Source organism: Balaenoptera physalus (genome assembly GCF_965194825.1).
Source record: "Balaenoptera physalus genome assembly, chromosome: 9".
NCBI lineage: Eukaryota > Metazoa > Chordata > Mammalia > Artiodactyla > Balaenopteridae > Balaenoptera > Balaenoptera physalus.
In genome coordinates, this window is record NC_138888.1 from 80722802 (window position 1) to 80735236 (window position 12435).

The following is a 12435-nucleotide window of genomic DNA, read 5'->3' on the forward strand; positions in this document are numbered from 1 at the left end:
ATTCGTTCAGGGGCTGTGATGCCACCTGGATTGACCATATCTAGACCCACAGCTGATTGAGACTTACGGGTGGACACTCTTGGGGCTGAGAGGTTTGGTGAGGTTGGGTGAGGAAACGCAGACCCTTTAAAGAAATACTGCGTGATATCCATCCCATGGGTCCCAAATCTCCAGGTTCAAGGGCATCTTCCTACATCGAAAACATGCATGAGAAACCCAGAAGATGGTACACCGTGTGATCGGGAAAGGTTTCCAAAACGCACCTCATTTCTCATCTCCTTATGCTCGGGTTCGCCATTCCAGCCGCTTTAGTAGCAATCTCCCTCCTTGGAGAATCAGCACCTTTAACCTCCTGTTCCGCACAGGCTTCAATTTGTCCTGAGGATGAACGGGAAGAGTGGGAACCAATGAGAGACTAGCTCTAGGTGTTGGGACAGGCACAGGTCACTCTACTTCCCCATTAGGAAGAAGAATTAACCACAGGCTCAGCCTGCCGCCCGGGACCAGAATAGGGCCTGAAGCAATCCTGCGCTTTTGCGGCCAGCTCCCAAGAAAGCGAGTTGAAAAATGGAGCTCAGGGGCACTGCAATTCACAAAACTGCAGACTTATAAATGATAACTCTCGTCAACAAATATATTGAGGGAAGGCAACGAAGAGGATTGGAAAGCAAGGCAGAATTGCAGGAAACAGATTTCAGGAGGGAGATTCGAATCGCCTTTAAAGCACAGGAAAAGCGGCAAAACCTCGACAATGATGCCCTTGGCCAAAAAGGGCGTATGCGTTTTTTTCCTGAATATATTCAGGAAAAAAACGCATACGCCCTTTTTGGCCAACCAAGCAACCTGGAAAGGCAAATCAGCGCTACAAAGAAGTCTCGCTTCCCATCGGTCAAAAGGGCCATGCTGAATAAAGTGTCAAAACCAGAAATGCAGGACAGGCCATGGAGAAACGGGAGCCTGGCTACGCTGATGGGAGGGATGTAAATTGCCAACAGCCACTCTGGAGAAGTGTACGGTGTGTCCTGAAACATCTAAAAAACTCAGCTTAGAGAGCACAGGGCACTTCCACTCATGGGCGTATAAATTGGGAAAACTAAAAATCAGCAAGACACAGGCACCCCAAAGTTTAGGGCTGCTCTGTTGACAAGAACCTCCACTTCGTTACACCTTAAATATCCCAGGAAAGAGAAAAATGCATAAAGAAGTTGTGGTCCTTATGTACAATGGAATATCACTCAGCCATGAAATCAACGTCATAAGGCTAGTAGCAGCATGATGAGTGGATTTAGGTACGACGATTCTAAGTGAAATAAGTCACACAGAAAAAGACACTTATCATAAGATATCACTTATAGAGGGAATGTAAAAACCGCTACCCTTGAACTGAATTACAAAACAGACCAGAGTCCCACGTTTAGAAAACACACTATGGCTGCTTAACGGGAAAGGTGAGGTGGGGTGATGCATAAAACAAGGGTTTCAAATTAGGTCAGATACCGTTCCATAAACCCAATATGTAATAGACAAGACCTACTCCTTGATCAGTGAATTGGACTCAACACCCCCTATTCACCGCCCAAGAATATATCTGACTAGTAAGAATCTTAAAACCTATGTTTTGATATCTCTCTGTAAGTGAGTCAAGTGGGTGTAAAGCGGCAGAAACACAGCAGTGAAAAGCAGCTAAACCCCATTATAAAAATCAATTACTTTTAAAAACCCGTGAAACAAGGCAGTGAAAGAGAGAGAAATTCTTACAAAATTCGTTCAGGGGCTGTGATGCCACCTGGATTGACCATATCTAGACCCACAGCTGATTGAGACATACGGGTGGACACTCTTGGGGCTGAGAGGTTTGGTGAGGTTGGGTGAGGAAACGCAGACCCTTTAAAGAAATACTGCGTGATATCCATCCCATGGGTCCCAAATCTCCAGGTTCAAGGGCATCTTCCTACATCGAAAACATGCATGAGAAACCCAGAAGATGGTACACCGTGTGATCGGGAAAGGTTTCCAAAACGCACCTCATTTCTCATCTCCTTATGCTCGGGTTCGCCATTCCAGCCGCTTTAGTAGCAATCTCCCTCCTTGGAGAATCAGCACCTTTAACCTCCTGTTCCGTACAGGTTGCAATTTGTCCTGAGGATGAACGGGAAGAGTGGGAACCAATGAGAGACTAGCTCTAGGTGTTGGGACAGGCACAGGTCACTCTACTTCCCCATCAGGAAGAAGAATTAACCACAGGCTCAGCCTGCCGCCCGGGACCAGAATAGGGCCTGAAGCAATCCTGCGCTTTTGCGGCCAGCTCCCAAGAAAGCGAGTTGAAAAATGGAGCTCAGGGGCACTGCAATTCACAAACCTGCAGACTTATAAATGATAACTCTCGTCAACAAATATATTGAGGGAAGGCAACGAAGAGGATTGGAAAGCAAGGCAGAATTGCAGGAAACAGATTTCAGGAGGGAGATTCGAATCGCCTTTAAAGCACAGGAAAAGCGGCAAAACCTCGACAATGATGCCCTTGGCCAAAAAGGGCGTATGCGTTTTTTTCCTGAATATATTCAGGAAAAAAACGCATACGCCCTTTTTGGCCAACCAAGCAACCTGGAAAGGCAAATCAGCGCTACAAAGAAGTCTCGCTTCCCATCGGTCAAAAGGGCCATGCTGAATAAAGTGTCAAAACCAGAAATGCAGGACAGGCCATGGAGAAACGGGAGCCTGGCTACGCTGATGGGAGGGATGTAAATTGCCAACAGCCACTCTGGAGAAGTGTACGGTGTGTCCTGAAACATCTAAAAAACTCAGCTTAGAGAGCACAGGGCACTTCCACTCATGGGCGTATAAATTGGGAAAACTAAAAATCAGCAAGACACAGGCACCCCAAAGTTTAGGGCTGCTCTGTTGACAAGAACCTCCACTTCGTTACACCTTAAATATCCCAGGAAAGAGAAAAATGCATAAAGAAGTTGTGGTCCTTATGTACAATGGAATATCACTCAGCCATGAAATCAACGTCATAAGGCTAGTAGCAGCATGATGAGTGGATTTAGGTACGACGATTCTAAGTGAAATAAGTCACACAGAAAAAGACACTTATCATAAGATATCACTTATAGAGGGAATGTAAAAACCGCTACCTTGAACTGAATTACAAAACAGAACAGAGTCCCACGTTTAGAAAACACACTATGGCTGCTTAACGGGAAAGGTGAGGTGGGGTGATGCATAAAACAAGGGTTTCAAATTAGGTCAGATACCGTTCCATAAACCCAATATGTAATAGACAAGACCTACTCCTTGATCAGTGAATTGGACTCAACACCCCCTATTCACCGCCCAAGAATATATCTGACTAGTAAGAATCTTAAAACCTATGTTTTGATATCTCTCTGTAAGTGAGTCAAGTGGGTGTAAAGCGGCAGAAACACAGCAGTGAAAAGCAGCTAAACCCCATTATAAAAATCAATTACTTTTAAAAACCCGTGAAACAAAGAGAGTGAAAGAGAGAGAAATTCTTACAAAATTCGTTCAGGGGCTGTGATGCCACCTGGATTGACCATATCTAGACCCACAGCTGATTGAGACTTACGGGTGGACACTCTTGGGGCTGAGAGGTTTGGTGAGGTTGGGTGAGGAAACGCAGACCCTTTAAAGAAATACTGCGTGATATCCATCCCATGGGTCCCAAATCTCCAGGTTCAAGGGCATCTTCCTACATCGAAAACATGCATGAGAAACCCAGAAGATGGTACACCGTGTAATCGGGAAAGGTTTCCAAAACGCACCTCATTTCTCATCTCCTTATGCTCGGGTTCGCCATTCCAGCCGCTTTAGTAGCAATCTCCCTCCTTGGAGAATCAGCACCTTTAACCTCCTGTTCCGCACAGGCTTCAATTTGTCCTGAGGATGAACGGGAAGAGTGGGAACCAATGAGAGACTAGCTCTAGGTGTTGGGACAGGCACAGGTCACTCTACTTCCCCATTAGGAAGAAGAATTAACCACAGGCTCAGCCTGCCGCCCGGGACCAGAATAGGGCCTGAAGCAATCCTGCGCTTTTGCGGCCAGCTCCCAAGAAAGCGAGTTGAAAAATGGAGCTCAGGGGCACTGCAATTCACAAAACTGCAGACTTATAAATGATAACTCTCGTCAACAAATATACTGAGGGAAGGCAACGAAGAGGATTGGAAAGCAAGGCAGAATTGCAGGAAACAGATTTCAGGAGGGAGATTCGAATCGCCTTTAAAGCACAGGAAAAGCGGCAAAACCTCGACAATGATGCCCTTGGCCAAAAAGGGCGTATGCGTTTTTTTCCTGAATATATTCAGGAAAAAAACGCATACGCCCTTTTTGGCCAACCAAGCAACCTGGAAAGGCAAATCAGCGCTACAAAGAAGTCTCGCTTCCCATCGGTCAAAAGGGCCATGCTGAATAAAGTGTCAAAACCAGAAATGCAGGACAGGCCATGGAGAAACGGGAGCCTGGCTACGCTGATGGGAGGGATGTAAATTGCCAACAGCCACTCTGGAGAAGTGTACGGTGTGTCCTGAAACATCTAAAAAACTCAGCTTAGAGAGCACAGGGCACTTCCACTCATGGGCGTATAAATTGGGAAAACTAAAAATCAGCAAGACACAGGCACCCCAAAGTTTAGGGCTGCTCTGTTGACAAGAACCTCCACTTCGTTACACCTTAAATATCCCAGGAAAGAGAAAAATGCATAAAGAAGTTGTGGTCCTTATGTACAATGGAATATCACTCAGCCATGAAATCAACGTCATAAGGCTAGTAGCAGCATGATGAGTGGATTTAGGTACGACGATTCTAAGTGAAATAAGTCACACAGAAAAAGACACTTATCATAAGATATCACTTATAGAGGGAATGTAAAAACCGCTACCCTTGAACTGAATTACAAAACAGACCAGAGTCCCACGTTTAGAAAACACACTATGGCTGCTTAACGGGAAAGGTGAGGTGGGGTGATGCATAAAACAAGGGTTTCAAATTAGGTCAGATACCGTTCCATAAACCCAATATGTAATAGACAAGACCTACTCCTTGATCAGTGAATTGGACTCAACACCCCCTATTCACCGCCCAAGAATATATCTGACTAGTAAGAATCTTAAAACCTATGTTTTGATATCTCTCTGTAAGTGAGTCAAGTGGGTGTAAAGCGGCAGAAACACAGCAGTGAAAAGCAGCTAAACCCCATTATAAAAATCAATTACTTTTAAAAACCCGTGAAACAAAGACAGTGAAAGAGAGAGAAATTCTTACAAAATTCGTTCAGGGGCTGTGATGCCACCTGGATTGACCATATCTAGACCCACAGCTGATTGAGACATACGGGTGGACACTCTTGGGGCTGAGAGGTTTGGTGAGGTTGGGTGAGGAAACGCAGACCCTTTAAAGAAATACTGCGTGATATCCATCCCATGGGTCCCAAATCTCCAGGTTCAAGGGCATCTTCCTACATCGAAAACATGCATGAGAAACCCAGAAGATGGTACACCGTGTGATCGGGAAAGGTTTCCAAAACGCACCTCATTTCTCATCTCCTTATGCTCGGGTTCGCCATTCCAGCCGCTTTAGTAGCAATCTCCCTCCTTGGAGAATCAGCACCTTTAACCTCCTGTTCCGCACAGGCTGCAATTTGTCCTGAGGATGAAAGGGAAGAGTGGGAACCAATGAGAGACTAGCTCTAGGTGTTGGGACAGGCACAGGTCACTCTACTTCCCCATCAGGAAGAAGAATTAACCACAGGCTCAGCCTGCCGCCCGGGACCAGAATAGGGCCTGAAGCAATCCTGCGCTTTTGCGGCCAGCTCCCAAGAAAGCGAGTTGAAAAATGGAGCTCAGGGGCACTGCAATTCACAAACCTGCAGACTTATAAATGATAACTCTCGTCCACAAATATATTGAGGGAAGGCAACGAAGAGGATTGGAAAGCAAGGCAGAATTGCAGGAAACAGATTTCAGGAGGGAGATTCGAATCGCCTTTAAAGCACAGGAAAAGCGGCAAAACCTCGACAATGATGCCCTTGGCCAAAAAGGGCGTATGCGTTTTTTCCTGAATATATTCAGGAAAAAACGCATACGCCCTTTTTGGCCAACCAAGCAACCTGGAAAGGCAAATCAGCGCTACAAAGAAGTCTCGCTTCCCATCGGTCAAAAGGGCCATGCTGAATAAAGTGTCAAAACCAGAAATGCAGGACAGGCCATGGAGAAACGGGAGCCTGGCTACGCTGATGGGAGGGATGTAAATTGCCAACAGCCACTCTGGAGAAGTGTACGGTGTGTCCTGAAACATCTAAAAAACTCAGCTTAGAGAGCACAGGGCACTTCCACTCATGGGCGTATAAATTGGGAAAACTAAAAATCAGCAAGACACAGGCACCCCAAAGTTTAGGGCTGCTCTGTTGACAAGAACATCCACTTCGTTACACCTTAAATATCCCAGGAAAGAGAAAAATGGATCAAGAAGTTGTGGTCCTTATGTACAATGGAATATCACTCAGCCATGAAATCAACGTCATAAGGCTAGTAGCAGCATGATGAGTGGATTTAGGTACGACGATTCTAAGTGAAATAAGTCACACAGAAAAAGACACATATCATAAGATATCACTTATAGAGGGAATGTATAAACCGCTACCCTTGAACTGAATTACAAAACAGAACAGAGTCCCACGTTTAGAAAACACACTATGGCTGATTAACGGGAAAGGTGAGGTGGGGTGATGCATAAAACAAGGGTTTCAAATTAGGTCAGATACCGTTCCATAAACCCAATATGTAATAGACAAGACCTACTCCTTGATCAGTGAATTGGACTCAACACCCCCTATTCACCGCCCAAGAATATATCTGACTAGTAAGAATCTTAAAACCTATGTTTTGATATCTCTCTGTAAGTGAGTCAAGTGGGTGTAAAGCGGCAGAAACACAGCAGTGAAAAGCAGCTAAACCCCATTATAAAAATCAATTACTTTTAAAAACCCGTGAAACAAAGACAGTGAAAGAGAGAGAAATTCTTACAAAATTCGTTCAGGGGCTGTGATGCCACCTGGATTGACCATATCTAGACCCACAGCTGAATGAGACATACGGGTGGACACTCTTGGGGCTGAGAGGTTTGGTGAGGTTGGGTGAGGAAACGCAGACCCTTTAAAGAAATACTGCGTGATATCCATCCCATGGGTCCCAAATCTCCAGGTTCAAGGGCATCTTCCTACATCGAAAACATGCATGAGAAACCCAGAAGATGGTACACCGTGTGATCGGGAAAGGTTTCCAAAACGCACCTCATTTCTCATCTCCTTATGCTCGGGTTCGCCATTCCAGCCGCTTTAGTAGCAATCTCCCTCCTTGGAGAATCAGCACCTTTAACCTCCTGTTCCGTACAGGTTGCAATTTGTCCTGAGGATGAACGGGAAGAGTGGGAACCAATGAGAGACTAGCTCTAGGTGTTGGGACAGGCACAGGTCACTCTACTTCCCCATCAGGAAGAAGATTTAACCACAGGCTCAGCCTGCCGCCCGGGACCAGAATAGGGCCTGAAGCAATCCTGCGCTTTTGCGGCCAGCTCCCAAGAAAGCGAGTTGAAAAATGGAGCTCAGGGGCACTGCAATTCACAAACCTGCAGACTTATAAATGATAACTCTCGTCCACAAATATATTGAGGGAAGGCAACGAAGAGGATTGGAAAGCAAGGCAGAATTGCAGGAAACAGATTTCAGGAGGGAGATTCGAATCGCCTTTAAAGCACAGGAAAAGCGGCAAAACCTCGACAATGATGCCCTTGGCCAAAAAGGGCGTATGCGTTTTTTCCTGAATATATTCAGGAAAAAACGCATACGCCCTTTTTGGCCAACCAAGCAACCTGGAAAGGCAAATCAGCGCTACAAAGAAGTCTCGCTTCCCATCGGTCAAAAGGGCCATGCTGAATAAAGTGTCAAAACCAGAAATGCAGGACAGGCCATGGAGAAACGGGAGCCTGGCTACGCTGATGGGAGGGATGTAAATTGCCAACAGCCACTCTGGAGAAGTGTACGGTGTGTCCTGAAACATCTAAAAAACTCAGCTTAGAGAGCACAGGGCACTTCCACTCATGGGCGTATAAATTGGGAAAACTAAAAATCAGCAAGACACAGGCACCCCAAAGTTTAGGGCTGCTCTGTTGACAAGAACCTCCACTTCGTTACACCTTAAATATCCCAGGAAAGAGAAAAATGGATAAAGAAGTTGTGGTCCTTATGTACAATGGAATATCACTCAGCCATGAAATCAACGTCATAAGGCTAGTTGCAGCATGATGAGTGGATTTAGGTACGACGATTCTAAGTGAAATAAGTCACACAGAAAAAGACACTTATCATAAGATATCACTTATAGAGGGAATGTAAAAACCGCTACCCCTGAACTGAATTACAAAACAGACCAGAGTCCCACGTTTAGAAAACACACTATGGCTGCTTAACGGGAAAGGTGAGGTGGGGTGATGCATAAAACAAGGGTTTCAAATTAGGTCAGATACCGTTCCATAAACCCAATATGTAATAGACAAGACCTACTCCTTGATCAGTGAATTGGACTCAACACCCCCTATTCACCGCCCAAGAATATATCTGACTAGTAAGAATCTTAAAACCTATGTTTTGATATCTCTCTGTGAGTCAAGTGGGTGTAAAGCGGCAGAAACACAGCAGTGAAAAGCAGCTAAACCCCATTATAAAAATCAATTACTTTTAAAAACCCGTGAAACAAAGACAGTGAAAGAGAGAGAAATTCTTACAAAATTCGTTCAGGGGCTGTGATGCCACCTGGATTGACCATATCTAGACCCACAGCTGATGGAGACATAAGGGTGGACACTCTTGGGTCTGAGAGGTTTGGTGAGGTTGGGTGAGGAAACGCAGACCCTTTAAAGTAATACTGCGTGGTTCCCATCCCATGGGTCCCAAATCTCCAGGTTCAAGGGCATCTTCCTACATCGAAAACATGCATGAGAAACCCAGAAGATGGTACACCGTGTGATCGGGAAAGGTTTCCAAAACGCACCTCATTTCTCATCTCCTTATGCTCGGGTTCGCCATTCCAGCCGCTTTAGTAGCAATCTCCCTCCTTGGAGAATCAGCACCTTTAACCTCCTGTTCCGTACAGGTTGCAATTTGTCCTGAGGATGAACGGGAAGAGTGGGAACCAATGAGAGACTAGCTCTAGGTGTTGGGACAGGCACAGGTCACTCTACTTCCCCATCAGGAAGAAGAATTAACCACAGGCTCAGCCTGCCGCCCGGGACCAGAATAGGGCCTGAAGCAATCCTGCGCTTTTGCGGCCAGCTCCCAAGAAAGCGAGTTGAAAAATGGAGCTCAGCGGCACTGCAATTCACAAACCTGCAGACTTATAAATGATAACTCTCGTCAACAAATATATTGAGGGAAGGCAACGAAGAGGATTGGAAAGCAAGGCAGAATTGCAGGAAACAGATTTCAGGAGGGAGATTCGAATCGCCTTTAAAGCACAGGAAAAGCGGCAAAACCTCGACAATGATGCCCTTGGCCAAAAAGGGCGTATGCGTTTTTTCCTGAATATATTCAGGAAAAAACGCATACGCCCTTTTTGGCCAACCAAGCAACCTGGAAAGGCAAATCAGCGCTACAAAGAAGTCTCGCTTCCCATCGGTCAAAAGGGCCATGCTGAATAAAGTGTCAAAACCAGAAATGCAGGACAGGCCATGGAGAAACGGGAGCCTGGCTACGCTGATGGGAGGGATGTAAATTGCCAACAGCCACTCTGGAGAAGTGTACGGTGTGTCCTGAAACATCTAAAAAACTCAGCTTAGAGATCACAGGGCACTTCCACTCATGGGCGTATAAATTGGGAAAACTAAAAATCAGCAAGACACAGGCACCCCAAAGTTTAGGGCTGCTCTGTTGACAAGAACCTCCACTTCGTTACACCTTAAATATCCCAGGAAAGAGAAAAATGGATAAAGAAGTTGTGGTCCTTATGTACAATGGAATATCACTCAGCCATGAAATCAACGTCATAAGGCTAGTAGCAGCATGATGAGTGGATTTAGGTACGACGATTCTAAGTGAAATAAGTCACACAGAAAAAGACACTTATCATAAGATATCACTTATAGAGGGAATGTATAAACCGCTACCCTTGAACTGAATTACAAAACAGAACAGAGTCCCACGTTTAGAAAACACACTATGGCTGCTTAACGGGAAAGGTGAGGTGGGGTGATGCATAAAACAAGGGTTTCAAATTAGGTCAGATACCGTTCCATAAACCCAATATGTAATAGACAAGACCTACTCCTTGATCAGTGAATTGGACTCAACACCCCCTATTCACCGCCCAAGAATATATCTGACTAGTAAGAATCTTAAAACCTATGTTTTGATATCTCTCTGTAAGTGAGTCAAGTGGGTGTAAAGCGGCAGAAACACAGCAGTGAAAAGCAGCTAAACCGCATTATAAAAATCAATTACTTTTAAAAACCCGTGAAACAAAGACAGTGAAAGAGAGAGAAATTCTTACAAAATTTGTTCAGGGGCTGTGATGCCACCTGGATTGACCATATCTAGACCCACAGCTGAATGAGACATACGGGTGGACACTCTTGGGGCTGAGAGGTTTGGTGAGGTTGGGTGAGGAAACGCAGACCCTTTAGAGAAATACTGCGTGATATCCATCCCATGGGTCCCAAATCTCCAGGTTCAAGGGCATCTTCCTACATCGAAAACATGCATGAGAAACCCAGAAGATGGTACACCGTGTGATCGGGAAAGGTTTCCAAAACGCACCTCATTTCTCATCTCCTTACGCTCGGGTTCGCCATTCCAGCCGCTTTAGTAGCAATCTCCCTCCTTGGAGAATCAGCACCTTTAACCTCCTGTTCCGCACAGGCTGCAATTTGTCCTGAGGATGAACGGGAAGAGTGGGAACCAATGAGAGACTAGCTCTAGGTGTTGGGACAGGCACAGGTCACTCTACTTCCCCATCAGGAAGAAGAATTAACCACAGGCTCAGCCTGCCGCCCGGGACCAGAATAGGGCCTGAAGCAATCCTGCGCTTTTGCGGCCAGCTCACAAGAAAGCGAGTTGAAAAATGGAGCTCAGGGGCACTGCAATTCACAAACCTGCAGACTTATAAATGATAACTCTCGTCCACAAATATATTGAGGGAAGGCAACGAAGAGGATTGGAAAGCAAGGCAGAATTGCAGGAAACAGATTTCAGGAGGGAGATTCGAATCGCCTTTAAAGCACAGGAAAAGCGGCAAAACCTCGACAATGATGCCCTTGGCCAAAAAGGGCGTATGCGTTTTTTCCTGAATATATTCAGGAAAAAACGCATACGCCCTTTTTGGCCAACCAAGCAACCTGGAAAGGCAAATCAGCGCTACAAAGAAGTCTCGCTTCCCATCGGTCAAAAGGGCCATGCTGAATAAAGTGTCAAAATCAGAAATGCAGGACAGGCCATGGAGAAACGGGAGCCTGGCTACGCTGATGGGAGGGATGTAAATTGCCAACAGCCACTCTGGAGAAGTGTACGGTGTGTCCTGAAACATCTAAAAAACTCAGCTTAGAGAGCACAGGGCACTTCCACTCATGGGCGTATAAACTGGGAAAACTAAAAATCAGCAAGACACAGGCACCCCAAAGTTTAGGGCTGCTCTGTTGACAAGAACCTCCACTTCGTTACACCTTAAATATCCCAGGAAAGAGAAAAATGGATAAAGAAGTTGTGGTCCTTATGTACAATGGAATATCACTCAGCCATGAAATCAACGTCATAAGGCTAGTAGCAGCATGATGAGTGGATTTAGGTACGACGATTCTAAGTGAAATAAGTCACACAGAAAAAGACACTTATCATAAGATATCACTTATAGAGGGAATGTAAAAACCGCTACCCTTGAACTGAATTACAAAACAGACCAGAGTCCCACGTTTAGAAAACACACTATGGCTGCTTAACGGGAAAGGTGAGGTGGGGTGATGCATAAAACAAGGGTTTCAAATTAGGTCAGATACCGTTCCATAAACCCAATATGTAATAGACAAGACCTACTCCTTGATCAGTGAATTGGACTCAACACCCCCTATTCACCGCCCAAGAATATATCTGATTAGTAAGAAGCTTAAAACCTATGTTTTGATATCTCTCTGTAAGTGAGTCAAGTGGGTGTAAAGAGGCAGAAACACAGCAGTGAAAAGCAGCTAAACCCCATTATAAAAATCAATTACTTTTAAAAACCCGTGAAAAAAGACAGTGAAAGAGAGAGAAATTCTTACAAAATTCGTTCAGGGGCTGTGATGCCACCTGGATTGACCATATCTAGACCCACAGCTGATGGAGACATAAGGGTGGACACTCTTGGGGCTGAGAGGTTTGGTGAGGTTGGGTGAGGAAA